Consider the following 27,394-nt stretch of genomic DNA (forward strand, 5'->3'; position numbering starts at 1 on the left):
TTGTGGATTGATTTGGCATGTTCAACCACTGTTACACCAAACTCTCTCACTTATAACATGATCAAGGCCTCTTACCCAGTGTCATGGATTCTCTGTGGTTTTGGGGACACAGGTCCAAAGTCTGAGGCAGTAAGTCAGATCAAAGAAGGCCATGATTCTAAAATGGGAGTTTACTCGTGTCATTGTGTATATCCAGGAATATGTGCCTGAGGATAGTTGTCATCAAATCAATATTAAATCAAAGTATTCCTTAATTACCACAGCTGGCATGAGTTCTCCAAAGCTGCCTGCTGTCTCAGGATCTGTCTCCAAAAAGAACCAGGGAGCGCTAACATGTTATGTTCTAGACTGATGAAGACAATGCACATTAAACATAGTATAAACTTACTATGTTAAGTAATGTGAAGAGGATGCCTTTAGCTCCTATTGGGTTGGTTCCTTGATCAGTGCAATACAGAATCATTTATCTGGTTTGATGTAATGTCCTAAAACACATCAAAATGAGGCTCTGTAGTCTGTGTGGCCTCCACATGCCTGTATGACCTCACTACAACACCTGGGCATGCTCCTGATGAAGTGGCAGATGGTCTCCTGATGGATCTCCTCCCAGACTCCAGGACTAAATCATCTGCCAACTCCTGGACAGTCTGTGGTGCAGTTGGTGGATGGAGTGAGACATGATGTCCCAGATGTCCTCAAATGGATTCAGGTCTGGGGAATGGGCGGGCCAGTCCACAGCATCAATGCCTTCGTCTCGCAGGAACTGCTGACACACTCCAGCCACATGAGGTCTAGCGTTGTCTTGCATTAGGAGGAACCCGGGGCCACCCGCACCAGCATATAGTCTCACAAGGGGTCTGAGGATCTAATTTCAGCACCTAATGGCAGTCAGGCTACCTCTGCCGAGCACATGGAGGGCTGTGCGGTCCCCCAAAGAAATGCCACCCACACCATGAGTGACCCACTGCCCAACCATTATGCTGGAGGATGTTTCAGGCAGCAGAAGGTTCTCCAATATGTCTCCAGACTCTGTCACAAGTACTTAGTGTGAACTTGCTTTCATCTGTGAAGAGCACAGGGCGCCAGTGGCAAAGTTGCCAATTTTGGTGTTCTCTGGCAAATGCCAAACATCCTGCACGGTGTTGGGGTGTAAGCACAGCCTTACCTGTGGACGTCGAGCCCTCATACCACCCTCATGGAGTCAGTATCTGACCGTTTGAACAGACGTAGATATTTGTGGCCTGCTGGAGGTCATTTTGCACAGCTCTGGCCTTTCTTTCCTACCCCACAGTACCTTTCCTTATCTTTTGTTTCCTACTCTTTTACTTAGTCTTTGATCACGGTTGTCTTTCTAGATAATTAATGTCATTTGTTCTGGGGCGAGTCACTGGCTCGGGTGCATTCTGGGACTGTCAGTTCACCAGTGTGCTGGCATGCTTCTTAACAAACACACCACTACAGCAAACATCTCAGTTGTACTTGTTGATTTTTTCAACAAAACACTGAACAAAAAATGTCCTTGTGAGTGTGCTGCCTGGTGCTTTTACATTTTGTGATAATTTGAGCAGCCCAGAAAGCATCCATGAATTAAATGAGGTTATTGTATCTGAACATGTGCACTAGTCATTAAATTAGATGGGAAAGAATGATTCAGGGTAAACACCTGCACCAAGGGAATTACATTTTTCTTCTCAACATGTAAAATGTCTGTTGATAAGCAATTTCTGAAACAGACATTATAAAAATCACATTAAACAGATGTGATTAACTTTTTATTCTAGCAAACATAACATCAATGATGACACAATCAGTCTTCATCAGAAGTGCTCAAATCACTCTCATCGTCTGAAACGTCCTCCTCCTCCCTCTGAGTCCATTTCCAGGAGTGGTTGGTGGCTGAGGATTCTCTTGTACATGTCCTTTACTTTGAGCGTTTCAGCTTTCAGTTCACTTTGTTGTTTTAAACCAGGCTATGGAGTCCTTTCTGTGCATCCTCCGACATGCCAACAAGGGAGGCTGTAAAAACAACAAAACTATTAAATATAAGTAAAACAAACAAACAGACAAAAAAACTCACCTCATAAACACAAGGAATTAGGATCATGTAATTAACTTTTTTTTAAGGGAGAAGGCAGTGTTAGCTAGCAACCCAAATATAGGTAAAAGATCCAGTAAGACTTTATCATCTGCTATTATTTTCAATCAATTCATCACCAAATGTATAAATAAATAAAAGATGTGCTTACAGTCTGAGAAGATTGTCCCCAACACCACAGATCGCATTCGCAACACTGTCCAGTGATGCTGCATCTCCCTGCAAAGGATCATCTCCTCCTCTCTCAGGCGCCTCACAGCCATCACCTTCTCAAAGACCTTTCTCTTTGTCCGGAGGTCAGCAGCAGCTACAGTTTAACAACATCAGATGGGAAAACATAGCAGCATATATGATCAAGAACAAACCATTCAACTACTGCTCAGATACTGGGAGTTTGTTTAAAAGGATATTTAGAAATCAAGAGCTTACGTTCACTTGTGCTCTGCCAGGGCCAAACGTCGGTCTGCATGAGGGCATCACTGGATACGATTTGCTTTGTTGCTTGTTTCCTTGTTGTAGTCGTCAACAGCAGCCGCCAAGCGTTTCTTCTCATCTAAGATGACCTTGTGAATTCTGTGTCGCCTCTTGTTGCTATCTGTAAATAATCATAAAAAGGAACACCTTCACATATGCATATATTTACATTTTAATCTACACTCATCAATTTGTTTGCTAGAACAAATCACATCCAGCTTAAACAAACCTGGATCTGATTTTATTCTGTTTACAAAGTAGCTGTACAAGCTGTACAAACTGAGCATCAAACGGTCCGTTTCAAAGAAACTGTGACACCATTTTGTCTGTAAAGACTTTGTGTTCGCACTCTGATGATGACGACAAGCTCCTCTACTCGCATATCGCATATCCAAGTGTGAGCTTTTGCATGCATGACGGAGAGAAAAGGACGCATTGACAAGAGGTTCCTCAGCTCAGGCACTGCTGAGCCACGCTGGTTAAATATGGGAAATATTTACAGGCCACATCGGAGCAAAGGAACATAATATGTCCTGGGACGCTAGCTGCCAACTTCCTCTGGAGAAAAAGGGGGTAAGCAAAGATCTCCCCTCGAAACATGTTCAATGCAGCTAGGAGGACTAACAGCAAACAACCAGCTATTTCCATGCCCTCTTCATCCAACTTCCCAGTGGACTTTTTGCTCGACTCCTTTGCTGCAGTCCAAGATGAAGATCCACACAACCCTTTCCCTGGACCTACACACTCAAAGACACGACGTGATTACGCCCTATCAGGGACAAACTTTTTAACACTAATGCAAAAGAATTAGCTGAATTAGCCTTAAGTCACGTTCACACAACACCTCATAAAAACCATTTTTTTATTTTTTAAAAACACATGGTGACAAAATGAAGTATGCATTAAGATAAAGTCAAGTAATAGTATTACGACAACACCAAGAGAAAAACAAAATAAATATCCACCCATCCAAATATGTATCCACACACACACACACACGTATGAGTATATGGTTATGGTGTTTAACGTCATTTTAACAAGATTAAAATGACGTTGTTACGTCTGGTTCAGTTTGGGTAAGAAGGAAAAACAGCCGAGTCCGTGTAGGTGACAAACATAGTGATTTTATTACATGCTTCTAAGACAGAAGCATGGGAAGACAAGCGTACAGCCACAGATCTCCAAAGAGTGGACCGTTCCCCATCCTTATATAAACCCAGGATGACATCACACAGTTAGACCTTACTGGAAATGATAACAGTCTCCCCATAGTCCAAAGTTCTCCTTATACAAACATCAGATGATACTTTAGAGAAAAACAAGTGTGTGACATGTCATGTGTGCAGTTCTGTGAGCCTGTGTGTCCAACTAGAGAATGTCCTGACATGACCTCCCTGTGTAAATAAGGGTGAACGTGCGTGTTTACATAATACTCCCTATGTGCATGTTCTGATGTAGGCCTGCAAATGAATTAGAACAAGGTCCTGCTGGAACCTCCAGTTATGGACGGTGAATACAATGCTGTGGATACCATTTGAGACTTGATTACAATGATGATAACCTGCATACATTAATCTTTACTCAGATTAACCATAGATATAAAACAAAGATTATACTGTCATCAGATTCCACAATGGTAAATGATTAATGATTGATACTTCTAATTATAACTGTGATCATAAGAATACAAAATAAAATATCTCCTGGTCACATTCCTCCTCTTTGGGCTGGCTTGCCAGCCCAACTCACACCAGGATTTGTCTCCAAACCAAACAAACACGGTATGACACTTATCAACCCCAACACCTCCGTTGGTTTTCCAACTTTTCCCACAACCCAGCTGTTCTTTTAGCTTCAGACTCGAGTTTCAGCCTGTCACGCTTCAGGCCCCTTCACCACCTCCTCTTGGAGTGAAGAAACGCCCTCGGATTCTTCTTTCTTCGACTTCAGTCGTTACACAGATCTGGGGATTATTCTGCCCCACTTTCCAAAAAAGATCTGTGTGTTTGTTGTCCGTTGTCACCGCCGTGTCCCCCTTTTTGCCAAAAGCCTCTCGAACCTCGTTGGTCACTGGTGTTCCTAGTTTTCGCCAACCCCTTCCTGGTTATCGCTGTGGTTATGGGATCCATCTTCTCAAGGAGCCCCAAGACCATGACACTTGACCCCAGTTGCTGTGAAGGGTCCCCATATCTCCGTGTCCCTGTCTGGTGTCTGTTCCCTTCTCTGCAAGAGACAGAAAGCCAACACCTCTCCTGCGCTGGCTCTCCTAACCTAATGTTGTTGACTTTGTTTATTCCAATCCTATGCCATGCTTATGTGTGTAAGCGTGCATGCACTGAACCCTCTGCACGTGAAGTCAATAGCTCCAATATATCAATCCGATCCATTGTCGGATGAAGCTTTTGAGCTTCACAGACTAAGTGCAGCTCCTTATAAGCACATTTGCAATGTGTGTATAAAATGAACAACAGACCTCAAACAAATTGGGCATTCTTAATTCTAACTTGAGTGTAGTACTCAGTTTCTGATCATTTATTATGCTTCTCACTCGTTCCCTAAATTATCTAGAAACCTTTAATTTTGCCATACCTAAATTATTAAAACACAAACCAATCATAGACCCCCTATATAGCTTTTGCCTTTATGAGCACACTTCAATAAATGAGCAACAACCTGCAATCTGTACCAAAAATCTTCATGGCACACCTGCAATTAAAGATCAAATGCACTTTATACCTGTTTTAATTCTTCCTTATATAGAACCTCCTCAGTTTCAGGTTAGTTTCAATTAGTCTCAATTAATTGTTCTAGTTATATTTTGCAATTCAGCTAAAAAGCAAACTGTTAAGAAGTAAACAGCTTATTTACAACCACCTGCAAATCATAAGAGTAATAAATAGGTTCAGCACAACAGACAAGTATCATGTTCAGGTTTCTCCAATCATTAAATCACTTTTATTGCCACAATTTGTTTTATTCACACTTGGCCAATATTACTCAAGAGAGAGAGAGAGAGAGAGAGAGAGAGCCCCCTAATGGCCAGTAGTGGGCTCTAGGTTAAACTGTCCCCAAATTAGTTATTTGTTATTATTACTTGTTTTCATGTCACTTGTCTGTTTTCTACTGCACCCTTCTCACCAAAGCAAAGCAAACATTAGCAGCATATTGACCGTAGTCAGCCATCCACATCCCATAGATGCTATAAAAACATTTCCTGTAAAAGAATCACACATAAATTCATCCACCCTCTTGTTCTATCTCGGTGGAGGTTAACCTTAAGTCGTAGTCAAGTCTTGTCAGCTTTTACCAGTCAGTCCGTTTGTTTTATTTCCAGTCTTTCATCCATTCATTCATTCATCCATTTTTTCTTTCTTTGCTGATAGTGGAAAACCATCGCCGCATTTAGATTTCCGCCCTCAGCAAAATGACGTCATCTCAAAAAGAAAACAAGAACTTGAGTTTGGATTACCTCGATGAATCCTTTTTTGGGCAGGGACTCTCATTTTCTATTGTCCCCATAAGTGGTTTCCTCCAGACGCCAATTCTAATGCGGAGAAACTCCCTTACAACAATTTTCTCGCCGACGTGTAATGCTTGTAATTTCCGATGTGCAGATCTGCTTAAAGAAAAAGATTCACAAACAAAAATCAGTGCACTGTTCAAAATATAAAACAAAATAAAATGAAAGATAACAAAAACAAAAATGCAGACGCCCGGGTCTTAGACTGTCACTGAATATTCCTCCCATCAATAAAAATACCCACCTAAACCTACACAGAGTCAAGTCAACACCACCTCAACCTTTTCCTATTCCTAAACCTATATGTTTGCGTTCGTGAAACAAAATAGAACCGTTTCCATATTAAGTAATTTGAGCTCTTGAAATGTTTTAATTCTCTTAATTCTGCCTGTTTATTTCAACACTTATTCAATGACTTTTATTCAACTGCTACTTGGTCACTCAAATTTTACCTGTTCAAATTGCCTAGGGTTCAACAAAGTCTAGATCCCCGTTATCATGAAACTTGAACGGGTGTACGATGATTTACTTACAGTAATTTAGAATCATCACTCAACCTAGCTCTACTACTGGCACTGCGTGACTTTTCTCACACTGGAAACCAGATTTAGTACAGAACTTTAATACCTCAGGCAATCGTGTTCAAGGGCTGCCCCCCCTTTCTCTTCTTCTTTGTCCGTGTGTTCCTCCCTTTTATTAAATCTCCATCACAATGATGTGGCGCTCTGAAAATAAGACTCACACTGTTAATTCATCGTTTTCACTCTGCACACTGCTCAGGCTGTTTTCTTTTCTTTTTAGTGTACAGTAAACAATTGAGTCGAGGCCTTAAGCCCCAGATATCTCGCACGGGCATCGTTTTCATAACCAAACCGCTCTGGACTCTGCTCCCCAAACCACACAAATGCCCTCTGGGCTTATTATTGTAACAAATTCTGTATTTGACTTTGTCGTGTGCAGCATTGAGCCTTTGTTAATAAAGCATTCTTCATTGACAGCAGCTGGAGCATTGTGTGTCACTTCTAGTGAATTGAATCAACATTTTGATTTTGGTGCATGGGTGTGTATCAGTTTTCACTCACTCAACGAGTGCATAAGTGTTCATGTGTGTGTTTCTCTTCATTCTAAGTCGGCGGATGCAGAAGTGTGTGTTCGTGTGTTGGTGTATGTTTGTGTTCATCACCTTCCTGTTCTGTAGTTTGGGTAAACCAGTGGTCTGAAGCATGCCCTGAGGTCCTGCCCTCCTCTTTGGGTCTGTTTGCATCCGTTGTTGCAGCTGCCTGCATCTTCTCCTTGTAACTTGACCCTTTTGCTTCTGTAGCTCCTTCCGGGCTTGCTCCTGCTGTTGGAGCTTTGCATCAGGTCTGGCGACCTCCTGCTCCAGCAAGCTTCCGCCTGATTTCAAGTCCTGTATGTGGGACTCCAAGTCTGAGTGATGGGTTCAATTAGCAGCCAGCTCCTCCGGAGCCATGCTCAGTTTCTGCTCTGATGCCTTGAGCTCTTACTGAGGGCAAAAACCTCAGAGTCTTTTCCTTCCACGTCAGATTGGAGTCTATTTATGTTGTCCTTACTTTGCTCCACGGCCTTCTGCAGCTCTGCTGTTCGGCTCTTCTCAGAGGTCAGCATTCTTTTGCTCACCCACCCTTTTCCTCCGGGCTTAATGCGCGTCTCGTCACAGCTTTGTCAGCTGAAGCTTTAGCGTTCTCCATCTCCGCTGCATGAGATTGTTTTCTGCAGCACTGTTGACATCCTCAAGTTGTTGTTGTGAGTCCAGCTGCTGTGGCCTTCAGGGGTCAAAGGGTCAAAGATGGTCGCGGAGAGGGCAACGATGATAGCGGGGAGAGCAGGAGTTCAGGTCATCTTCGGCTTTCAGGGCCGTCAAAGCAGCCAGTAATCAAACATAAAGAAAAAACAAAACAAAAACAGGCGAACAGGAAAATGATGTTGTGTTGGCTGTGTTATTCAGAGAGGGGAGAAACAACGGGGGCCTCCTCTCCCCCTTTGTCATGGCTCAACAAAGACATTCATTTTTTTCATGTTGTGAAGATTTCATGTGGTTTTTAAAGCGGTCTGGTAAATCCAAATGACCTTTGACAGGTGCCCACATATACTGCGGGCCGAGGGTAATTCAAAACAATGTAGCAATGTACAATTTGCAATAAAACCTGCAAACACATCTATTGTGTATGTACTGTGTGACAAAAGAGCAACTTACCATTTATGGTTACAAGAGCCACAATTGCACCGGGTGAAACCTCAACGTTACAGAGGTTTCACTCTGGGGCCTTGAAAACTGGAGGTTGAACCCATACCCCCTCACCCTTGAAGAACGTTTATCATGGTTTAAGGATTTGGTTTTTTTTCAGTGGTCAGACTGGAGAGCACTGCAGCGGGTGTTTAATGAGGTCGATAAGACTATCAAGAGAGACAAGGTCAACTCTTCTTATGAGAATATTAGGAAGCGTCTTGTATATGATCAGTTCGCACATGGCCCGAAGATTGGTTTACCTTCTGCCATGTTCAGGCCAAAAATCATCAAAAACCCTGAGGACTGAAAAAAGAAAAAAAAATGGTAGGTTGTCTCTGTGTGAGAGACGTTGGCATTATACTCGATATTTTTAACTCTTTGTACTGCCTCACCAAGAAAAATACAATGAAAAAATTATTTGTTCATATTTTCTATTCCTTTAGGTCAATAATGATCACAATCAAAAAAAAAAAAATATACACACCTTATAGTTTTTTAAATATTACCCTCTACCAAACGGTTGAGATGTCGCTCTATGGTACAACTACATAAAGTTCTACAGACATAACTAGTAGAAAAAAGTAAAGGTTATACTCATTTTGCAAAACAATAACTACCAAATTTTGTGTTTGACCCACTTTATTGTGGTAGTAAAACATCAAACTTTGTTGGATTCCATTTCAACAGTGGGCGTTATAATAACAAACCACAAAATGTATAAAACACAAAAATATTGTAAATTTGATCAAAAACTTGATCTGCAATTACCGAAAATTCATAAACATACAAATTCACTTTTGACCTGTTGTTAACATAAACTTTTCACTGTAGTGTTGGAACAGCACTAACATTTTTTATTTTATTGTCCAGAAAATTCTGGTGGTATATTATATACCATTGCCATTTTGCACTGAAAAATTTGAGAACACACTGAAACAGTTCTGGCTCTTTTCTTTTGCCGTTCATGCAACTTCACCAATACCCCTTGATGATTAGATCTTCTGGTGGTACACTGCAAAGCATTCCTGACTGGCATTCAAGCACAAGAAAACGTTGCATTTTTGGCATTTCCATCTTGAGACGCCCTTTGGACAGTAATTGCATCAGCCTCGCTTGTCACAGTGAAGTGGCCAATGCCCAAAGCAGTCATATCGCACACCTGGCTGTGGGTGTGAGGGTCTTGGTGTGTATCGTTTCTTTGGTGGTGGTGGAGAGCTGGATGATGGTCGGCCACCTTTGGATGCTGGCTTCTTGACTTGTTTCAAGCTATGCTCAACTGCCAGGCAGAATCTTTTGAGTGTGATTGGTTTCTGGTTTAGTTGTCCACATTCCCTCTTGTAGACCAGCCAGGAATTTGCAATGGACAGATCAAGCATGTAACCAAAGAGTGGCAGGTACCATCTTGTAGACTTGGCTGGGGTCTTGTACAGGTGTACCAGCATGTCAGAGAAATCTATCCCTCCCATATGCTCATTGTATGCAGGGATGAGTGATGGGCATGGGATCATAACTTTCGCCTTGGACTCTTTGCTCCAGCGTTTGACAGTTGAAAGTGGCATGATCCCAGAAGCATTACTTAGCAGGTTCACACATTTGTTGTCAAACCATTTAACTGCGATCACACCTTTGGCAGACCTGTAGTCAAAAGCTCCACGCCCTCTCTTCATCAGCTCTTTGTCTGTCATCAAAGTGGCTCCACCTGTGCGATTTGGTCGAACAGTGCCAATGCACCTGACACCCAATGAGGTGTCTAGGTGCTGGACCAGTTTAAAACTGGTAAAATAGTTGTCACAGAACACAACAGAAAGCCTTGGCTGTGTTATGGTTTGGCAAAGTGTTGTCACCACTTTGGCTCCCTGAGAATTTTCAGGTACAAGGGCCAGGTAGGTGCGTTGTCTTGCTCTATGAAAGGATTTGCAATCCATCTAATAAACATTAAAAAAAAATAGAATTGTAGAAATATAGTTTGTTTGATTTCCATGTGTCATTTAAAACTGTACTTTAAAAAATAATCACAGAAAGTGAGTAAATCTTTAAACATTAGAACATTTTGTAACATACAGTATTTGTCATGGAAAAATTTAAACATGTCATATTTACATGTATAGATCATTAAATTATTTATATTCAATAGTAAATAGTCAATTTCATATGTTAAAACAACAGTTATAAACATTAGCTAAGTTTTGCTACTCTTACCATCAATTGACAAATCAACCGTTTGGTTGAGCATGTTTTTAAAAAAATATTATGGATTTATTACAGCTATTTTCTGGTATCAAATGACATAATCATGTTCAGTAAAGACTCTGACATGTTTATACTGCAGAAAAATGTACTTACAGTGGGGCAAAAAAGTATTTAGTCAGCCACCGATTGTGCAAGTTCCCCCACTTAAAATGATGACAGAGGTCAGTAATTTGCACCAGAGGTACACTTCAACTGTGAGAGACAGAATGTGAAAAAAAAAATCCATGAATCCACATGGTAGGATTTGTAAAGAATTTATTCGTAAATTAGGGTGGAAAATAAGTATTTGGTCAATAACAAAAATACAACTCAATACTTTGTAACATAACCTTTGTTGGCAATAACAGAGGTCAAACGTTTACTATAGGTCTTTACCAGGTTTGCACACACAGTAGCTGGTATTTTGGCCCATTCCTCCATGCAGATCTTCTCGAGAGCAGTGATGTTTTGGGGCTGTCGCTGAGCAACACGGACTTTCAACTCCCGCCACAGATTTTCTATGGGGTTGAGGTCTGGAGACTGGCAAGGCCACTCCAGGACTTTCAAATGCTTCTTACGGAGCCACTCCTTTGTTGCCCGGGCGGTGTGTTTTGGATCATTGTCATGTTGGAAGACCCAGCCTCGTTTCATCTTCAAAGTTCACACTGATGGAAGGAGGTTTTGGCTCAAAATCTCACGATACATGGCCCCATTCATTCTGTACTTAACACGGATCAGTCGTCCTGTCCCCTTGGCAGAAAAACAGCCCCATAGCATGATGTTTCCACCCCCATGCTTCACAGTAGGTATGGTGTTCTTGGGATGCAACTCAGTATTCTTCTTCCTCCAAACACGACGAGTTGAGTTTATACCAAAAAGTTCTACTTTGGTTTCATCTGACCACATGACATTCTCCCAATCCTCTGCTGTATCATCCATGTGCTCTCTGGCAAACTTCAGACGGGCCTGGACATGCACTGGCTTCAGCAGCGGAACACGTCTGGCACTGCGGGATTTGATTCCCTGCCGTTGTAGTGTGTTACTGATGGTGACCTTTGTTACTTTGGTCCCAGCTCTCTGCAGGTCATTCACCAGGTCCCCCCGTGTGGTTCTGGGATCTTTGCTCACCATTCTCATGATCATTTTGACCCCACGGGATGAGATCTTGCGTGGAGCCCCAGATCGAGGGAGATTATCAGTGGTCTTGTATGTCTTCCATTTTCTGATGATTGCTCCCACAGTTGATTTTTTCACACCAAGCTGCTTGCCTATTGTAGATTCACTCTTCCCAGTCTGGTGCAGGTCTACAATGCTTTTCCTGGTGTCCTTCAAAAGCTCTTTGGTCTTGGCCATGGCGGAGTTTGGAGTTTGACTGTTTGAGGCTGTGGACAGGTGTCTTTTATACAGATGATGAGTTCAAACAGGTGCCATTCATACAGGTAACGAGTGGGGGACAGAAAAGCTTCTTACAGAAGACGTTACAGGTCTGTGAGAGCCAGGGATTTTCCTTGTTTGAGGTGACCAAATACTTATTTTCCACCCTAATTTACGAATAAATTCTTTACAAATCCTACCATGTGAATTCATGGATTTTTTTTTCACATTCTGTCTCTCACAGTTGAAGTGTACCTCTGGTGCAAATTACTGACCTCTGTCATCATTTTAAGTGGGGGAACTTGCACAATCGGTGGCTGACTAAATACTTTTTTGCCCCACTGTACCTTTAAAAGTTTTAGCCAAAACAGTCCATGTGTCCAGAGAGATTTTTTGCTTTCTGATTTCCTGGTTGGAGGGTGGCAGATGAGGCCTGCCATATCCTGACACAGTGCCATCTAGTGGTTTTTTTTTAGGATAACATAACTCAACCAAGTGGTAGAGATGGCTCAATAAGGTACTCTAGTTCATTATATATAGTCTCTCAAAATATGCTAAACCAAATGGTTGAGCAGGCAGTCAAAAATGCAATGTGTGGATTTCTTTTACAGACAACATCTGCCATATTGTGGACCGCTCAGAGTCTCCCCCTCCAGCACTGCTAATCCAGACCCCACCGACTCCGCCCCCCTCTCCAGGATGCTCACAGGACTCTGCAGGATCACACCCGTCTGAGGAAACGGAACTCAACATTAAACTCGCAACATTCCACCTGCTGTCGATGGCACTGAATGAGTATGTGCAGGAGATATGTTATGGATGCCAATCCGGTCACCCCAGCCAGTTACAACACAGTTGCCTGTTTGAGCTGCCTGTGTTTTTCTTCGAGACCTACTATGATGAGGTGATGGAAAAGCTCCGGACGCCCCGATTCATCCCGGCCATCCGTCTGTTTGTTTGCTCATACAGCGTCAGTGAGGCTAAAGCACAAATCATCAGCACTGCAGAGCGTCTTCTGTGTGAACTGAGATCAGTGCCGCACATTGTTTGCACCACTGATGAGAATGTCGGATACCTGCTAAATACCAATCATCACACCCGCGGAGTTAAATCAGCGCTGCTCCACATGATTGGAAACTACTGGTCTGGGAGACACAAGATTTAATGTACATCTGTTATAAAAACCTTACTGTGCACTACACAGAAAATTAAATAAAAACGTATGCTAACACTTTTTCTGGTCATTTGTATTTGGTCAAAGTGATTATGGAAAACACGCTGAGAAAAATATATCACAACCCTGCACACCCAGGGGGTTTAGGAAGTGTAAAGAAGCTCCGTATCGCTGTCAGTGAGGCAACAGGCTTAAAGCCGTCATTACCTGACGTGGAGCGTTTTTAAAAGGAGATGACACATATACTCTTCATAAACCTGCAAGGATAGAGGATACAGAAATGCAAGGATACAGAAATAGAGTTTTGGTTAACGGGATTGACAAACAGTTTCAAGCTGATTTGGTTGACATGCGTGAATATTCTGCGGATAATGATAATGTTAGGTACTTATTGACATGCATAAATGTGTTTTCTAAGTATGCATGGGTTAGGTGCCTTGAAACCAAAACAGGACAGGCTGTTGCTGAGACTTTTGGTGATATTCTGGGAGAGTGCCATGTGCCTGAAAAACTCCAAACAGATTTAGGGAAGGAATTTTATAATAAACATTTAAAAAACTAATGGAGCAGCATAACATCACACATTTTTCAACCTTTAGTGAAATGAAATCATGTGTGGTAGAGCGTTTTAACCGCACCTTAAAGGGGAAAATGTGGAAATACTTAACATCAGTTAACTCGCCAAGATATGTTAATGTGATCCAAGATCTTGTACAGTCCTATAACATGTCTTATCACAGCTCTATCAAAATGACCCCACCGAGGTGTGCAAAGATAATGAGAAACCCTGTACAAAATGAAACCCCAAAAACCGGTGACTTTTAAATTTAATGTGGGCGATACAGAGAGAATATCTAAACTACGAGGCATATTCTGAAAGGGTTACCATCAGACCTACACAGACGAGTACTTTACCATAAAGGAGCGTTTAGGAAGAGACCCTCCCGTATACAAACTAGAGGATCTCACAGGAGCTGCAGTGAAAGGTGTATTTTATGAACCTGAGATACAGCAGGTGACTATTGACAAAAACAAAAGGTTTAAAATAGAGAAAATACTTGGCAGAAAAAAAGAGGGCCGAAAAAAGTTAGCGCTGGTCAAATGGCTCGGTTGGCCTTCTCATTTGAATTCATGGATCCCTGAAAAAGACATCGTTGAAGTGTGATTAACAGAGATGCCGCAGCTCTGCATACTTTCATTCTGCACTAGACAAAGACTGAGGAAGGAAGGAAGGAATGGATAAAACGACAACAACGCAGGCTTTTATGTGAGCCTCTTCTCGAATGCTTCAGCACATGTTTATCCAGGCAATAAGAAATCTAATTTTAGAACAAAGCTAGCAAAACCTATTGTTTTAAATGAACCGTATGAGGTTGGTGTTATAGAATTTCAATACCCAAGACTATGGTTGTCTTTTCCACAATCAGATTCGCGATTGGAAATTTATGATCCAGTCAAAGATGGAGCATTGTCCATAACCGTGATTGAGCTGTCTGTGGGGCATTATGCATCTGTGGCGCAGATAATAAAACATTAAAACATAACACCGACATTAAAACACAATACAGTGAAGTTAGTAACTATGTTAGTGTTATGGGCCCTAGGGGCACAGTTCTCACATTTAGAGGGAGACTGGCAGGAATCTTAGGATTCAAATCAGAAGACCCGCTTGTACTTCATTATAAAAACACATACGCACCACATCCTGCAGACGTATACGGCGGAAAATAGAACATTTTTATTTATGCAGATATCGTTGATTACCAGCTTGTGGGTGACGCCCATGCGCGGCTATTAAGAGCAATAAATATAACAGACGATGACCGTCGGGGAGCCATTCTTCAATTTGACAGCCCACACTACACACCAGTCTCGAAATCCTTAATTGATGACATAGAAATTGATTTGAAAGACGACCAAAATCAACACATACCCTTTTTATACGGGAAGGTGTTTGTCAAACTCCACTTCCGACCCATAAGACACCATTTTTAGAAAATAAGGATGTCTGTCTACAACACAGATGAAGCTAAAATATGTAAGATGTTATTTAAATCAGGCTGGTGGCGAATTGAATGGTTATATTGGGACCAGCACGCAATGTGGCGCAGGTCTGGGAGGTTTGTTGCGCAGCCTGTTTAGAATTGCTGTACCGTTGTTTAAAAAAGGAGTCAGCATAGTCAAACCCCACCTAAAAACAGCAGCATCAGGCATAGTGTCTGATGTGATATCCAACATAACCAAGCCAACAGCTACTAAGCAGGATGGCAACAGCTTGTATGTGTATACACCCAAACCTTCTAAGACCCCTCCCACTGCACGCATGCGTGATACGCCGCCGCCTAAAAAGCGTAAAACGACAAAACCTGCCAGGAAAGCCACCAAACGGAGAAAACCACGCAAAGTGAAAAGACCCAGAACCAGTCGTTCAAAAACTACAGCATGTGACATCTTCTAAATGGCTCTGTTACACAACCAATCAGGAGAATGTCTAAAAACAGAGCTCGATCTTTTTACTGTCCCATACACACAAACGTCCATAGAGAAAACGACCTTTATTGAAATTCAGCCAGTTCTGCAATCACAGACGGTGTCAGGTTCGACGGTGCCCCGACCGGCGACCTGTATGTGTGTTTGTTCTCCCGCTCTGTTTTTGTCTCCGTCTCCGTTGTAGTTGTTACGCGGTTGCGTAGCAACGGGAGATGTCCGACCCGGAAGTGCCGCCACTCTGAGCGGTCCAACCTGCAACTGATTCCTCGCCAGCTGCTGCCAATCATCCACCATTGTGACAGAGCTATTTAATGGTGTGGCTGAGTGACAGACAGCGCTGGAGTATTCCACCAAGCTGGGTAGTGACTTGAATTCAGCGGTGTTAGACAAACGTTTGATAGCGGAGGGAGGCTAACCGCATCTGTTTGCCGTTTTTCCAGGCTACGAGTGAGACGGAGATACGAGAGGAGAGACGTCACTGTTCACGAAAGTCGTATGGACACACGAGGGGAGCACGGAAGGGACTTAGCACTGTGGATTACTTTGGATTGGCTTCACTGTAAATAAAGACACTGTTCAACCTTAACGAGCGATCCGCGTCTGGGTTCTCTTACTCACCACCCCCGTAACAGAATACTCCAGCCACTTACATGGACCCAGCGGACGCCGCTCCGGTTCTGCGAGAACTCTCGATTCAAGGTGAGATGTTGGAACGCCATGAAAAAATGATGAAACATGTTGTTGAAGAACAAACTGTGTTACGGCAGCTGGTCGCTGAATTAAAAGGGATTTTGCTAACTCCCCCTGGGGCTGCAGCCGATGCTCCGTCGCCCGGGCCGTCTCTCAGCACAGCCGCGGCTTCTCCTCTGCCTCCTTCCCCCCCCACACTGCAGCGCGAGCACCCGCTGCCGGCCCCTGAGAAGTTTAGTGGGGATTTGGATAAGAGCCGTGGGTTCTTAACACAATGTTCGTTCATTTTTAGAGAACAGCCTCGGTCTTATTTCTCAGATGGAGCCAAGGTGGGGTTAATGGTGGAATCAATGACTGGACGCGCTTTACAATGGGCCCAGGCCGTGGTAAGCATGCAACCTGCTATCTCTTATGAAGATTTTTTAAGCAAATTTCGTTGTGTCTTTGACAAAGGCTCCAGTGCCGACAGCGCAGCACATCGCATGTTTTCCCTGAAACAAGGGTGGAGGAGTGTAGTGGACTTCTCGATTGACTTCTGGATTTTGGCTGAGGAGACCGGCTGGCAAGAAAATGCACTACGGGGGGCTTTTATAAACGGCCTGAACGAAAATCTAAAACGTGAGTTGGCCTCAAGAGAACTGCCTAAGTCGCTCAGTGCTTCAGTGAATGTGTGCATTCAGTTGGATGAGCATAGGCGTGAGTTTGGACGGCGACCAGCGGGCGGCAGCAAAACCTCGGCAGGGCCCTCTCTCGAGTGGAGACGGGAGTGGGAGGAACAGCCGTTGGAGGAGGAGCAGCCCATGCAGATCGGTCGAGCCAGCTTTAGGTCTGTGGCCCGACGGAGAAGACCTCAGGGGGGTGAGTGTTTCACTTGCGGAAAGAGAGGACACTTTTCTGATAAATGCCCAGAGTCGGGAAAAGACGCTGCTCGTCAGTAGCCGTGGGCATACTGACGGGCGTTACCGCAAACATCTCGCCCCACCTCAGCTGTCCTGCCAAATTGATTTTCCAGTCCTGTATTCACCCATGTAGTGCCTTAATCGATTCGGGGCCGAACAAAGTTTTATTGACGAAGCCCTGGCCCAGACGTTGGGCATACCTGTTGAACCCTTACCTGAGGTCCTCCAGGTGGCGGCGCTAAATGGTGCCCCCTTGGCCAGCATAACCCATCGCACTACTGATTTGACTCTTTCTCTCTCCGGAAACCATGTTGAACAAATCAGCCTGTTTCTGTTCAAGGCTCCTCACACTCCGCTAGTTTTGGGCTACCCCTGGCTCGAACGCCATAACCCGCAGATCGATTGGGAAAACAGCAGGATAACTGGGTGGAGTCCTAAGTGTCATGAACAGTGTTTACGTTCTGCTACAGTTAGCCAGACGTCCACTAGCCCGTCCTCACCAGACGCTCCTCCCGATTTGACTGCAGTTCCAGCTGAATATCACGACCTAGCCCAGGTGTTCAGTAAAGAAAAGGCCCAGTCTCTTCCCCCCCATCGTCCGTACGATTGTGGGATAGACTTGCTACCCGGCGCTCCCTTGCCCACAAGCCGTCTATACAGTATTTCGAAATCAGAGCGTGAGGTAATGGAGGGCTACATTACCGACTCGCTGGCGGCCGGGATAATCCGGCAGTCCACCTCTCCTCTCGCGGCAGGTTTCTTCTTCGTTGAGAAGAAAGACAAAACGCTCCGCCCCTGCATTGACTTTCGAGGTCTTAACAAGATAACCATTAAGAACAAGTACCCGCTTCCTTTACTCACCTCTGCTTTTGAACTCCTTCAGGGGGCTGCCATCTTTTCTAAACTGGACCTCCGCAGTGCTTATCATCTGGTGAGAATCCGCCAGGGGGATGAGTGGAAGACGGCGTTCAACACGCATCATGGACACTTTGAATATTTGGTGATGCCTTTCGGGCTCACGAATGCTCCGGCGGTCTTCCAAGCCATGATAAATGATGTTTTACGGGACTTCATTAATCACTGTGTTTTTGTTTATCTAGACGACATCCTTGTGTTTTCTCGGAACCCAGCTGACCATGTCAAGCACGTGAGAATGGTGTTGCAGCGCCTGTTGGAGAACCGGCTGTTTGTAAAAGCAGAGAAGTGTGAGTTTCACGTGCAGACAGTCTCCTTTTTGGGATTCATCATCGAGGAGGGACGGCTGCGGGCAGATCCGGCCAAAGTGAAGGCAGTGGTGGAATGGCCTGAACCCAAGAACCGTAAGCAGCTGCAGAAGTTTCTGGGATTTGCCAACTTCTATCGACGGTTTATCCGCAATTTCAGTCAGGTCGCCCTGCCTCTCACCAACCTAACTTCTCCTAAGCAGCCATTCCAGTGGTCTCCTGGCGCTGAACGGGCTTTTGTGAGACTCAAGCACCTCTTTTCCTCAGCTCCAGTGTTGGTACAGGCTGACATTAGTCAACCTTTTTTTGTGGAGGTGGATGCTTCAGACGCAGGTGTGGGGGCAATACTATCCCAACGAGTAAACGCAAAATTACACCCATGTGCCTTTTTCTCACGTCGCTTATCTCCTGCAGAGTGCAATTATGACGTTGGAGACCGGGAGCTCCTCGCCATTAAGTTGGCGCTTGAAGAGTGGCGACATTGGCTCGAAGGCAGCGAGCATCCGGTGGTTATCTGGACAGACCACAAGAACTTGACCTACCTCCAAGCGGCCAAAAGACTGAATGCCCGGCAGGCCAGGTGGGCTCTGTTTTTCACGCGGTTTAACTTAACCATCTCTTACAGACCTGGCTCCCGCAATCTTAAAGCAGATGCTTTATCACGCCAATTTTCCCCGGATCTCGACCCAGACGAGAAGGGGAGACCCATTTTGCCTTCCTCGTGCTTCATGGGGGCTCTGACCTGGGACATAGAGCGGGTTATTAAGGCTGCCCAGCGGTCGGAACCTGATCCGGGCACTGGGCCCGATGGGAGGATGTTTGTTCCCGCGGCGGTCCGAAGTAAGGTCCTTCACTGGGTCCATACGGCCAAGTTCGCCTGCCACCCGGGTAAAAACCGCACTATCGCCTTTCTGTAACGTTTGTTTTGGTGGCCGACTCTAGGGAAGGACGCTCGGGAGTATGTGGCCACTTGCCCCGTTTGTGCCCGAAACAAGGTCTCCTGTTCGCCCCCTGCTGGCCTCCTTCGTCCATTGCCTGTGCCCAGCCGCCCGTGGTCTCATATTGCACTGGACTTTGTTACCGGTCTTCCCCCCTCCTCGGGTCACACAGTCATCTTGACCGTGATCGATCGCTTCTCAAAGGCTGTTCATTTCGTTGCTCTGCCGAAACTCCCTTCGGCCCTGGATACTGCCAAGATTCTGACGCAGCAGGTGTTCCGTCTCCATGGGGTTCCCCAAGATATCGTGTCCGATCGGGGTCCCCAGTTCACGTCCCGAGTGTGGAAGGAGTTTTGTAAGGAACTGGGGGCCCAGGCCAGCTTGTCGTCCGGCTTCCACCCTCAAACCAACGGGCAAGCAGACCGGGCTAATCAAGAGCTCGAAGCGATGCTGCGTTGTGTGGTCTCTTCGAACCAGTCATCATGGAGCGATCAACTGGCGTGGGTCGAATATGCCCATAATGCTAGCACGTCGGCGGCTACTGGGGTTTCCCCGTTTGAGGCCTCCCTGGGGTATCAGCCCCCGCTTCTCTCTGTGTCGGAGGGGGAATTGTCGGTTCCTTCAGTCCAGCACCACCTGCGGCGCTGCCGGCGGGCATGGCGTGCCACCCGGACCGCCCTCTTGAGGACCGCTGAGCAGAACAAGAGACTTGCGGATCGCCGCCGCGCTCCGGCCCCTGCATACCAGGTCGGGCAACAGGTATGGCTGTCTGCGAAATATGTTCCTCTGAGGGTCGAGTCTAAGAAACTGGCTCCACGCTTTATTGGGCCCTTCCCCATCCTGGCCGTGTTGAATCCTGTGACTGTACGTTTATCTCTTCCCCGTTCCATGAGAATTCACAATGTCTTTCATGTGTCCCAGGTGAGGCCTGTCCGGACCAGCCCTTTGTGCCCGCCCTCCGGGCCCCCACCACCCGCCCGGATTATCGACGGCTCGCCGGCGTATTCCGTATCACGGATATTGGATGCCCGGCGCCGCGGTGGGGGCTTTCAGTTTTTGGTGGACTGGGAGGGGTACGGTCCGGAAGAGCGTTCTTGGGTGCCGCGGTCCGCGGTTCTCGATGCTGCCATGGCGAGAGACTTCCGCCGCAGGCACCCTGATAAGTTTGCTGGGTCGCCGGGAGGCTCCCATTAGAGGGGGGGTACTGTCAGGTTCGACGGTGCCCCGACCGGCGACCTGTATGTGTGTTTGTTCTCCCGCTCTGTTTTTGTCTCCGTCTCCGTTGTAGTTGTTACGCAGTTGCGTAGCAACGGGAGATGTCCGACCCGGAAGTGCCGCCACTCTGAGCGGTCCCACCTGCAACTGATTCCTCGCCAGCTGCTGCCAATCATCCACCATTGTGACAGAGCTATTTAATGGTGTGGCTGAGTGACAGACAGCGCTGGAGTATTCCACCAAGCCGGGTAGTGACTTGAATTCAGCGGTGTTAGACAAACGTTTGATAGCGGAGGGAGGCTAACCGCATCTGTTTGCCGTTTTTCCAGGCTACGAGTGAGACGGAGATACGAGAGGAGAGACGTCACTGTTCACGAAAGTCGTATGGACACACGAGGGGAGCACGGAAGGGACTTAGCACTGTGGATTACTTTGGATTGGCTTCACTGTAAATAAGATAAGATAAGATAAGATAACCTTTATTAGTCCCACACGTGGGAAATTTGTTTTGTCACAGCAGGAAGTGGACAGTGCAAAAGTTATGACGCAAAAATTAGAATACAATAAGAATAAATACAGTACACAGCTGTACAGAATAGAATAAAATAATATACTATATACAGTAGAATAAAAGACACTGTTCAACCTTAACGAGCGATCCGCGTCTGGGTTCTCTTACTCACCACCCCCGTAACAGACGGAGGTCCAATCGAGTTTTACATCTCAGCGTCCGGAGAGGATTACCTGGATCTAAACGATTCCTATATCTACACACGAGTAAGAATCACAGATGCTGATGGCACAAACTTAGGCAGGGATGCAAACGTGGGACTTGTTAATTATCCAGGTTGTACCTTATTTAGTCAGGTAGATGTAAATTTGGGGGATCGCTTGATGAGCCAATCATCCAACACGTATCCATACAGAGGCATAATAGAATGTCTTATCAATTATAATAAGCAGACTTTAGACACACATTTCAGCAGCGCTTTATTCTGTACAGACACAGCCTCGCACATGAATGATACATGTATAGAAGGGGAGAGCCAGGGTCTGGTGACCAGAGGTACTTATACAGCGAACAGCAGTATTGTTGAATTGATTGCTCCAGTACACGCAGACCTGTTTTTTCAAGAAAAATTATTACTTAATGGAATCGATTTGTCGCTGAAATTTGTGCGCTCTAAAGACGAATTTGCTCTCATGACTGGAGCTAACACCGTGTATAAAGTTAAAATCGTCTCTGCCAGCTTATTTGTGAAAAGAATCAGTGTCTCACCAAGTGTCAGGCTGGCACACGGCAAGGTGCTGCAGACCTTCTCCACACCTGCTGGGGCAAGAATATCAACTAATTTATTTATGGGCAGGTTGCCTAAATTTGTCATCATCGCCTTCGTGGATAACGAAGCTTATCCTGGTTCTTTTACACGTAATCCATTTAATTTTGAAACTGTGATATAGAATTCATGTGTTTATACGCTGATGGACAGTCGTATCCGGCCAAACAATTCCAGCCAAATTTTCAGAGAAAACACTACACCAGAGAATTTTATCAGCTGATACAAACCACTGGAAGACATTTAAAGGACAGACCATTGGCCATAACACGTGAGGACTTTGGTAACGGCTACACATTATTCTGTTTCAATCTGGAAGCTGATGAAGGACATTCAGGGAATGTATCGTTAGTTCAAACAGGGAACGTGAGGCTGGAAACCCGTTTCAGAAATCCGCTACCCCGAACAATGAACCTGGTGTGTTACTCTGTATTTGATTCAGTCATCCAAATATCTAATATGAGACAAGTGCTGCTGGACGACTACTAAAGATTCAAAATTAATACAATAGAACTAACCAGCATTGTTAAAAGGATTAGTAACAGGGCTCATCTTCTAGGCGTCTTAGCATGTGACCAGCTGCCAACAAAGACCATCAGATATCCATGCATGGGCATTGTGAATACAGATGCATCAGACTTACCTGGGAAGCACTGGTTGGCGTTCTATATCACAAAAGACAAGCAAGGGTACTTTTTTGACAGCTTCGGTAACTCACCTGATACGTTTTCACCCGAGATAAAACTTTTTCTTTTAAAAAACACCGCTCGGATATTGTATTCTGGGAGACAGGTTCAGAAGGACTTTTCGGTAACCTGCGGACAACACTGTGTGTTTTTTCTATATCATGTCCAAAAAGGAGCGTCTTATTCAAGACTAATTAATATGTACAGTGATAACCTTGTTTGTAATGATGCAATGGTTTGTCATTTTGTTAACAAAATAAGACCTGTTTCTGCATGTTTTGAAAATAACTTTGATTGTGTGCAGTGCGGATACTGATTCAAGTAACAAATAATAAAAGATAACAGAAGAGAATATCGTTTCATCTGGTATTTATTTTCACCTAATTGTTAAAAACATTATTTAGTAATAATAAAATCTTTAAACATCAGCATAGAGTTCAAAAAGTAGTAAAAAGGGTAAAACTGTCATCTGTTTAACAAAACAATATAGACATAAATAAGAAAAAAAACACATAAGTAGTAGTATATAAAAAGGGAAACAAATGCGAGGCTAAATGATCTTTTTTTCAAGAATAAGAAAAACAAACATAATTTTAAAATTCATTAAAAATCGATCCACCCGCTTCTACTCTGCCTAGATTTTTTATGTGTGGTAAATAAGCTTTGATCGCTCAGTGACCGCTTCTTGTGCAAACCATTTGTTTCAACACTCGGGTCGCCAGTGTCGCCTTTATATTGGCTAATAGTCCTCCTCACCTCAGCATTAGGAAAAGCAGACAGAGGAACATTTAAGCGGGCGAGTGTTTTTAAAAATGTCGTCCACCCTGCAGGCCATGAAACATCTGTTGCTCTACGTGTTGCTGTTGCACTTTGGATCAAATCATAGAGATGCGAACCTCTGATTCTCTGGTTGTCAATAATAATCTCACCCCTCTCATTCCAAGAAACTCCCGACGCACGAGTGAGCGCTGTTAACCCTTGTGCGCCCCCAGCCGGTCGGGGGAGGGGTGGGGTCGCGAGAGACCCCCCCTCTCTCTGTCTTTTCATCGGTAAGGGGAGAGGATTACAGAGAAAACCCCATCACCCAATAAGCACGAGCGGGGTCGCGAGAGACCCCCCGCGCTCTCTCTCTTTTCATCGGTAAGGGGAGAGGATTACAGAGAAAACCCCATCACCCAATAAGCACGAGCGGGGTCGCGAGAGACCCCCCCGCGCTCTCTCTCTTTTCATCGGTAAGGGGAGAGGATTACAGAGAAAACCCCATCACCCAATAAGCACGAGCGGGGTCGCGAGAGACCCCCCGCGCTCTCTCTCTTTTCATCGGTAAGGGGAGAGGATTACAGAGAAAACCCCATCACCCAATAAGCACGAGCGGGGTCGCGAGAGACCCCCCGCGCTCTCTGTCTTTTCATCGGTAAGGGGAGAGGATTACAGAGAAAACCCCATCACCCAATAAGCACGAGCGGGGTCGCGAGAGACCCCCCCGCGCTCTTTCTCTTTTCATCGGTAAGGGGAGAGGATTACAGAGAAAACCCCATCACCCAATAAGCACGAGCGGGGTCGCGAGAGACCCCCCGCGCTCTCTCTCTTTTCATCGGTAAGGGGAGAGGATTACAGAGAAAACCCCATCACCCAATAAGCACGAGCGGGGTCGCGAGAGACCCCCCGCGCTCTCTCTCTTTTCATCGGTAAGGGTGCGAGAAGGGAGTGCGAGACAGGGAGAGGATTACAGAGAAAACCCCATCACCCAATAAGCACGAGCGGGGTCGCGAGAGACCCCCCGCGCTCTCTCTCTTTTCATCGGTAAGGGTGCGAGAAGGGAGTGCGAGACAGGGAGAGGATTACAGAGAAAACCCCATCACCCAATAAGCACGAGCGGGGTCCCGAGAGACCCCCTCTCTACACCCTCCCTCCCCGTGGCGCACAAATTATTGATTTGTTTTGTTTTTGTACAAAAAAAAAAAAAAAACACCACCACACGAAATGCAGTAATAATCGGGTTCATATAGGTTTATTGTAAGTGCGGTAATACAAAAAAGGCAAAAACAAAAGTGTATATTTGTTTTGTTTGTACAGGAAAAAAAAACACATCCAAAACACAATCCCCAAAATACACCACTACCTTACCCACCCCACCCTACACCGCCGTCGTCGTCATCATCCCGGCCTCTCGATGTTGTTGTTGTTGTTGTTGTTGTTGTTGTTCTTCTTCTTCTTCTTCTTCTTCTTCTTCTTCTTCGGGGTACCACAGTCTAAGAGTGGCGGCCTTTCGCCTCTCGTCCGCGTCGTTGGTGTCGCACCACAGCAGACAGTCGCCGCCGCCGCGGTTCTTTCCGTCGGGCCCCGCGCGAAAGACCTGTCCCACGCGCGGAATAGCGGGCATCAGCTCGTCGACCATCCGTCCGAAAGCGCCGCCGCGTTCGCCGTCATCACCATCGTCGTACGCGCACATGTGCCAAACGTGACGCAGAAGCTTCTGCTTCCCGACCTTTTCGTATTGGAGGTCGGGAAGCTGCTGCTTCTGCTCCCCGGCGGCGGCGACGACCCACCTAGGCCCAAAGTACTCCTTGTAAGCCCGCCACAGGCGTCCGCGGTCGTCTCACGCTCCACGTGGGCTTCCAACAGCAGCGTTAGGCGCGATCCCACCGAGGCCGCTCTGTCCACGTACGCGTACCAGCGGGTCCAGCCGGACAGCAAAGCCTCGATCCCGCAGTCGAGCCAAAACTGCACCATGTGCAACCCGTCGAGGCACAGCTCGCCGAGGTCCTGCAGGTCGAGGAAGTCCACGGCGTCGGGCGCCATTTCGCCCCACTCGTCCGGGTACCTGATCCTCCGCAGCATCCCGCCAGACACCAGGTGCTTCTTCACGATCTCGTCGGCCCAAGGGTTATACACCGTGAAAGGCTTCGCCATCTCTCCGCCGGGGAAGGCGAGCCTCGGGTGCGTCAAACGTACGCTGCGCACTATTGCTTGCCGCCGCAACAACGCCGCCGGCTGCTGCTGCCTCTTCTGTCTTTCTTTCTTTTTTGGCGGGTACCACAGCCTAACCGTCGAGGCCTTTCGCTCCTCGTCCGCGTCGTTGGTGTGACACCAGAGAAGAAAACCAGAGTCTCCTTCGCGTTGTTGTCGTCGTTCTTCTTCGGTGCCCCGACAGCAGACCTCTCCCATACGCGGCATTGCGGTCATCCGATCGTCGACCGCCCGCCCAAAGCCGCCTCGCTCCACGGAGACAACGCTCGTCGTCATCATCATCAGTTCACCCCGTCGGCGTTCGTACTCGCTGTCCCCGTACGTAACTTCGGGTTTGCGCGTATCCTCCGGCCGCCCCGGTTGCTTCACGACCCATCGCCAGCCGAAGTATCTCTTGTAAGCGAGCCACAGCTTCCTCGAGAGGTCCTCGGCGTCCTCCGCCGTCTTGTCCTCCCCGCCGTCTAGCAGCAGGGTCAGACCCCACCACCGGCCGCCTCCCGCTCCTCCGGCGGCCGCCCGATCCACGTGCGCGTACCAAGTCCACCCGTCCACGAGCGACTCGAGCTTACCGCGGATCCAAAAGTCCGCCATCTGCAAGCCGTGCAAACACATGTCGACCACGCCGTCTTTCAGCTCCTCGATGCTAGCTATCTTCTTGTGCTTCTCGCCTCCTCCTCCTCCTCCGAGGTCGTCGTCGCCTCGGTCGACCGAGGCCAACAGCAACGGGTTGGCCGATACGTGTGCGTTCATGATGTCTGTGGCCCAAGGGCTACACAGGAACATGAACGCACTGCGTATCTCGCCGCCCGGCATCCCCTTACTCGGGTGCACCAAGCGTACGCTGTAGTAGACGCAGCGGCGCGACGACGACATGGCAAGCGCAGCACAGTACACACCAATCCCCAACAACAGCAACAGCAACAACAAACCCTCTCGCACACGTCCGCTTGCTAACTAATAATACTACTGACGCAAACGCCCGAGACCCATGGTAAGCGAGCGTCTTTTTGTTTTTTTTTTTAAAAAAAAAAGCCTAAGCGCACGCGCACACAACTGCTCATGATGGACGATAATACGCGCAAGAGGCGCCGCCTCTCTCGAGCAGCAGCAGCAGCAGCGGCAGCGGCAGCAACGGCAGCAGCAGTAGCAGCAGCGGCAGCAGCCGCTGCAGCGGCAACACCAACAGCAGCCGCAGGGCTCGAGCGAGACGACTACTACGACTACTATGACCGAGAAGAGCAAGAGCAAGAGCAAGAGCACGCGCACGAGGCGCGACAAGGAGGAAGAAGAGTCGAGCAGGGCCTCGCTTCTTCTTCTTCTTCTTCTTCTTCTTCTTCTTCTTCTTCTTCTTCTTCTTCTTCCGAAAACTACTGGGACAGGTACAGAAGAAACGCACCGGTGCAACCCGTGACTCCGCTGGTCAACAGTGCCCGGTGCATGTGTACTGCTTGCTTCAACACCGACGAGGTAGCAGCAGCGTTAGCGGCAAGAGCAGCAGCAGTGTTAGCGGCGAGACCGCGCAATGCGAGACTCCACCAGTACGAGTTTCAAGCCACCGTAATCGAGTGAGGTTGAGGTGGTTTTTTTTTTTCACCTGATGATGATGATGATGATGATGATGATGATGATGATAAAACCAGCGCCATAGCCGCTGCTCTATAACGTACAACATGTGTGTGTGTGTTTTGTTTCGTCTGTTCGGCCAAGAGGGCCCCGGGTTTTTTTTTTAGAAGGGGCGTTTTATTTTTTTTTGAGGTGATTTGGTTTTATGTGTTTTCCCAGACCAGTCACGCCGAGGCGAGGGGAAAATAAAAAAGAAACCAAGCGTAACA

General features: G+C 46.3%; 1 protein-coding gene and 1 long non-coding RNA gene across 2 annotated transcripts in view; one reads left to right on the forward strand and one right to left on the reverse strand.

Moving 5' to 3' along the window:
• Window positions 1-27,394, forward strand: part of LOC146581170 (protein NLRC3-like) — a 222,158-nt gene that overhangs the window by 71,056 nt on the left and 123,708 nt on the right. The gene's annotated exons all lie outside the window — the stretch shown is intronic.
• On the reverse strand, window positions 2,253-2,948 carry LOC146581174 (uncharacterized). Its single transcript, XR_014891318.1, has 3 exons — window positions 2,888-2,948; window positions 2,525-2,690; window positions 2,253-2,402 (listed from the first exon to the last, which is right to left on the reverse strand). It is a non-coding gene; the product is annotated as an uncharacterized LOC146581174 (long non-coding RNA).

This window comes from Mchenga conophoros, linkage group LG3 (assembly GCF_057382185.1).
Source record: "Mchenga conophoros isolate Kocher_MC1m ecotype Shallow Benthic linkage group LG3, M_conophoros_male_GT1.1, whole genome shotgun sequence".
Classification (NCBI taxonomy): domain Eukaryota; kingdom Metazoa; phylum Chordata; class Actinopteri; order Cichliformes; family Cichlidae; genus Mchenga; species Mchenga conophoros.